This window comes from Crinia signifera, chromosome 4, assembly GCF_055691185.1.
Source record: "Crinia signifera chromosome 4, ASM5569118v1, whole genome shotgun sequence".
Lineage (NCBI taxonomy): Eukaryota > Metazoa > Chordata > Amphibia > Anura > Myobatrachidae > Crinia > Crinia signifera.
In genome coordinates, this window is record NC_139220.1 from 234,434,453 (window position 1) to 234,440,452 (window position 6,000).

At 44.9% G+C, this 6,000-nt stretch overlaps 1 protein-coding gene across 1 annotated transcript in view; it reads right to left on the reverse strand.

The window, feature by feature from the left end:
• Nucleotides 1–1,075, reverse strand: part of BNC1 (basonuclin zinc finger protein 1) — a 136,200-nt gene extending 135,125 nt beyond the window's left edge. Inside the window, exon 1 of the mRNA XM_083184006.1 lies at nt 919–1,075. The gene's annotated coding sequence lies outside the window, so the exon portion shown is untranslated. The remainder of the gene's footprint in view (nt 1–918) is intronic.
• Nucleotides 1,076–6,000: the final 4,925 nt, after the last annotated feature.

Below are 6,000 nucleotides of genomic sequence, written 5' to 3' on the forward strand. Positions count from 1 at the left end.
CCCTACGGTATGGGGCTTTCTCTCTAATGAGAGAAAACGCATGAGGATTTTTTTCAGTGTTGACCTTGAGCATGTTGACCTTTTGTCAACCTTCTCTGTTGCAAAACGGGAACATTATAGTCTAAACCCTCAATACATGTCCCAATCCACTTAATCCAGTTCCATTTAGGACACAGCGATGCCGTTTAAGGCAGGCGTGTCCAAAAGGTGGCCCTCCAGCTGTTGTGAAACTACACATCCCAGCATGCCTTGCCCTAGATTTAGCAATCCCTAATAGCAAAACTGTGGCAAGGCATGCTGGGACATGTAGTTTCGTAACAGCTGGAGGGCCATAGTTTGGACATGCCTGCTTTAAGGCCTCTAAAAGTCAGGACTCTCCCACACAAATCGGAGGTTGCCAGAGACATGGGCTCTCCTTTTTAATTACACAAAACAACAAACATTTGTTCTATGCAAAAACCTACAAAAGGTGGAAAACAGCGCTGCTTCTGTGTCACCCCAAAATCCCTGTAGTCAGGGTAAAGATTGTACCTCAGCTTGCTGCCATAGTAAAAGCACAACTCTCCTTTCAAGTGACACAGCAGCAAACAAAACAGGTGACATAGAGGTCACCGTCTGCCTAAAACAGAATTTGCTTATTTTACCACCAATCTCAGTTTATATAATGTAATAATAATATTATATAAAATGCATTTTAATAAAGAAAATCTTAACTAGAGTGATCTGTCACAGGTCAGCAGCAAGTGGCTTCAGTCACACAGTGGTTCTGTCTGAAGTTTTACATTCAATCCATTATCTCCCACATAGTTTGTTTGTTGGCTTTACAGCTATGACCCCGGGTGCACACTAAAGTGTCTGCGCGTATCACACGAGCTGGCTGACCAGCAGCAGCAGCCCCAGGCACTGATCACTTCTTACCTCCACCAGTTTGCAGGGTGACTGCTGCGAGAGCACACCCGGGCTCCAGGCAGCTCTTGCTCTGTCCTCCTCCCTGCAGGAGGCCCAACACCCGCTCTCATCAGCAGATATTGGCCTCCACTGTGAGGGAAAGGTGTTGTGTGACAAGTTGATTGTCACCTCATCATCATGTCACAGCCTCTCAATTCATTAGCTCATCAGCTCCGCCCCCAGGCCAGGGTAAGAGCAGCCCAGCACCTGGGAACTGCAGCCACCCGGGATCCCACAGCCCATGTGCAAAATACAAGGGGAAGGAAGGGTACAAGCACACAGCATCACCGGGCCACCACTGCCATGTAGTCTTCCACCTTGCTCCCTTGAAATAAAATTGCCCTTATTAGGAAAAGCCATTCCCAATGTACCCCAATGTTCCTAAAATAACAAAACAGAGTAATGTGGTTGCAGATGCTGGACCCAGTAATTGTCAGCCCCCCCTCCCCAGTGTGGCAATGCACCAGTCACCTGAATGGAAGGCTTTAAGTCAGTGCACTGGAACACTGATAATGTGTGGTGGAACTATGCTGCAACATGAGAGCTAAGGAAAGCAGGCAGGGGCACTAGTTCTTACCCAGCAGCAATATGGAGGGGCTATTGGGGTATCATTCAACATGATACTCTTCAGCTGCTGTGGAACTACACATCCCAGCATGCTTTGCCCCAATTTTAGATTGCCATAATACTACAAAATATGCACAGCATGCTGGGATGTGTAGTTCAACAACAGCTGTTGGGCCACATGTTGAATACACCAGGGTATTTTGGTAGTATATACTGTAAGTAGCAATATTGTGAGTAGTTACAGTGGTGTGCTTTATTCAACAAAGTAAGCCTTGCTTAAAGCATTAATAATACACACTACTGTATATAGAACCACTAGTTGTCTGCAATCTCTAAATAGCCACTAGTTGTGACCATCAAATGACACAACACAAGGGGGAGCTAGTGAGTCAGTCAGCCTGTGAATGCCACAAACAAAATGGGCAAAACCATGTGCACTGCAGATGGGGCAGATGTAACGTATAGAGAGAGTTAGATTTGTGCGAGTTATTTTGTTTCTGTGCAGGGTAAATACTGGCTGCATTATTTTTACACTGCAATTTAGATTTCAATTTCAACACACCCCACCCAAATTTAACTCTCTCTGCACATGCTACATCTGCCCCACCTGCAGTGCACATGGTTTTTCCCATTTTGAGAACAACTTTGTACTGCGATCAGATCTGAGTAATGGTGGCCACACACGCACCGATTACAGTGCTATGCGTTTTTGGCTGTACAATGGTTCTATACAATTTTTCGTCCAGATTTAAGCATGACCCGATGTGGTGGTTATTTAGCTGTCTGCGATGCGATGCTGTGCGATTTAAGCACACTTTTTCACTGGCTTATTCTGTCCTTTCTTTTGTTCGAGTTCACATGTTTTAAACATGCAATAAAGTTGTTGATAACTATTTGTATGTAATTATTTCGGAAAAAAAAAAAAAAACCATCGTGCAGCATCTGCTCGTATGCCGGTATTATGCAGAGCCCGATGCTGTGCGATAATGTCCTAAAAAGTACCTGCGGCACATACTTTTTAGGACATCTAAAATCGAGCAACGGGAACGCGCATAGCACAGCATCGCGTCGCACACGACGAGCTACTACAACACTATAATCGTACGCACGATGCGTTTTGTACTTTAAAAGTACAAAACGCATTCTAAAATCGATGCGTGTGTTGGCTGCATAAGGGCCATAATGTCAGTCACACTTGACAGCAACAAGTTCATAACCTAATTGCCCCTCATTGCTCCACTGGTACCCAAATATCTGGAGAAAGTAGGAGGGGACACAGGTATATGCATAGTTACTACTGTCCAGAACAGGGCAGGCAACAGAAATCTTGGGGTCTGGTACACTGATATCTCTGGGGCCCTCAACCCCTCCCCCCTTGGGCAGTGGATTTTTAGGTACTTGTTTCCTAGCACGGCACCCATCGGGTCCCATCGCATACCTTAACTTAAGGTATGCGATGGGACCCGACGACCCAATTTTGGGCTTTTTTTTTGAGGTTTCCCGACAAATGTAAAATTGGGTCCATTATAATGGCATGCGATGCGACCGACTACGCCACGCCACGATGAATGCCAACCCGAAGCGTGGCGAGCGCAGCGAGCCCGCGAGGGATGGCGGTACGCGTCCTCCGACCTTTTCATACCCCCACTATCCACTTCGGCGTGGAGTTGATTTTATATAGTGTGGCGAGCGCAGCATAATACCTGTGGAGTAATGCGAAGTAATGCGCATCCCCTCGCGGGGCTCGCCACGCTTCGGGCTCGGTGGCTCGCTGCGCTCGCCACACTATATGAAATCAACTCCACGCCAAAGTGGATAGTGGGGGTATGAAAAGGTCGGAGGACGCGTACCGCCGTCGCTCGCCATGCTTCGGGTTCACGTTGATCGTGGCGTTAACAATGGGGGGGGGGCATACAATGAAAAATGGGGTCCGAGGGGCATTTATCATTGGGGCCAATGTAAAATCGGGTCTCAGGGACCATTTAACATTGGTTCCAATGTAAAAAATCGGGTCAGTCGGGTCAATCGCATCGCATGCAATTTGGTTGCATGCGATGTGATTGGCCAGATTTTTGCAACCCGATTGCATACACTTAAAATTGGTGGCGCCGTGCTAGGAAACAAGTAACAATTTTTATTCTATTGCATACTGAATGTGCTTTTTTATTATTCAAAAACACTAGATAATTAATATTCACTATGCACTGTAATAAACATACGCTGCCCTATTGCTGAGCACAGTGGCCCATAATAGCATCTGCATTTTGATATTACATTTACATTGCATATTAAATATTTAATTATTAAAATGGGGGTTATAAATAATAACTATGTAAAAAAAGGGGGGGAGGGAACAGTAGAGATACAGTGGGTGCACACTGCAGGTAAGTATATAGATCGTCCAACTAATACAATTTTTCTCTAAAACTTAGCTTTTATTGATATTCTCTAAAAAAGAGATGTGCTACTCACATACTCTCGTTATAATATAGTAGTGAATAAAGATAAGAAAAGTGATTAAAAATAACTATGATGTAGGTGTTCCTATCAATATGTGAATTGCTGGCTTTATATTAGATTTCGTTTCAATATCCCTTGCTTTGGGGATTACTGTTACTCTCTGTGAGGCTGTTGGGCTCAAATATATCACACTGTGACTCCTTTAATTTTTGCCCATTAGCACAGTGTTCTACGTGCTGATGTACTTGAAATGTACAGTTTTCATAGAGGTGGGTACTGCGTCACACTATTTTAATGCTTGGTGCTTTTTAGAACAATTTACTGTATTTTCCAACCGTATATCTAGTTTTTATCACTTTGCGCTGGTTTTCAATATTTGCTACCAGCGTCTACATGTACTCTATTGTGACACGAAGCTGGTGCAGACGGTTATGTCCTTATACAGTATTGACGCAAGGGGGCCTTATCTCTTTAATTATAAATAATAACTGCCTGTTCATAAATGAGACCGGCTTTTTCAAACTGTCACTTTTACCAATGCATCTCCCTGGTACCACTTGCACCGTATCCGGTCGACGGATCGACAGTGTCTAAATCGATTATGTTATGGTCGACCACCCTTAGGGAAAGGTAAGTAACTAAAGTTAGACACAAGAGTTAGGTTGACGGGAACGTGATCGATAGACACATGGTCGACATGAGTGTTTGACTTTTTATGCTTTAGACCAGGGGTCTTCAACCTTTACGACAGTGTGGGCCACAATAAAAAATTCAACGAAGCCCGAGGGCCACTAATCTCTACTGTGGTATTTAGCACAGCCTTTCATAGATAGACATCACAGCCCCGCATACATAGTTGGCACAGCTGCCCATACACATAAAACCTGCCCCCAATATATAGTCAGCACCAGGGCTATTTCTAGACAATTAGGGTCCCAGTGCAAAAAGAAAAAAAAAAATGCAGCTCCCCACACATAATATTATATTGAAGAAATTGTGTGCGCCGTAGTCGCGCGCTCCCAAAAAAGGGGTGTGGCCCAATTATAATGGGCGTGGTCTAATTATAAGCATGTGAACTAGCAGGAAAACCATTACCTGACATTTCACTTTTGTAACCTGCATGACCAGACATTGGTTTCAAAAGGAATGGTTGTTGTCCTTCCACGCTTAAGTTGGCTGGCTAAAGGCCGCACAGTGACATATAAACATGAAGGCCCACACAGTGACCTAGTACTCCTCACAAATCAAGGCCAAGCAATGACAGGCTACTTAAATCAATATACACTGTTTATCTGTAATGCCCTTTACGCATTGTGCCACACACCGTAATGCCCATTACACATTATGCCACACACCATGATGCCCATTGCACCTTGCACTACAATGCCCCCAATACTCCTGCTTATACATATGATGCCCGCAGCAGTGCCTCTCATAAAATGCCACCAGTAGTGTCCCTCATAAAATGCCACCAGTAGTGTCCCTTATAAAATGCCACCAGTAGTGTCCCTCATAAAATGCCACCAGTAGTGTCCCTCATAAAATGCCACCAGTAGTGTCCCTCATAAAATACCACCAATAGTGTCCCTCATAAAATGCCACCAGTAGTGTCCCTCATAAAATGCCACCAGTAGTGTCCCTCATAAAATACCACCAGTAGTGTCCCTCATAAAATACCACCAATAGTGTCCCTCATAAAATGCCACCAGTAGTGTCACTGGTCAAAAAGGGGTAATTCTAGATAGCCAGCACAGCCCCTATAAAGCACAGCCCTTCATAGATAGACAGCACAGCTTCCCCCCCTAACACAGGCATCTCCGCACAGCCACCCCCCCCCCCCCTTTGATAATCAGCACAGCACTGCCAGCCCCCCTCCCCTATAGTCAGCACTGCACAGCCAGACGCTCCCCTCCCCCAAATTGCCATTGTCAGTTTGCACCCCACACTCGAGGGAGAAATTTAAAAGATTATTTAGTGAGAAATTATGTCTCCTTCCCACCACCCATAACTACCTTTTTGGGGTGC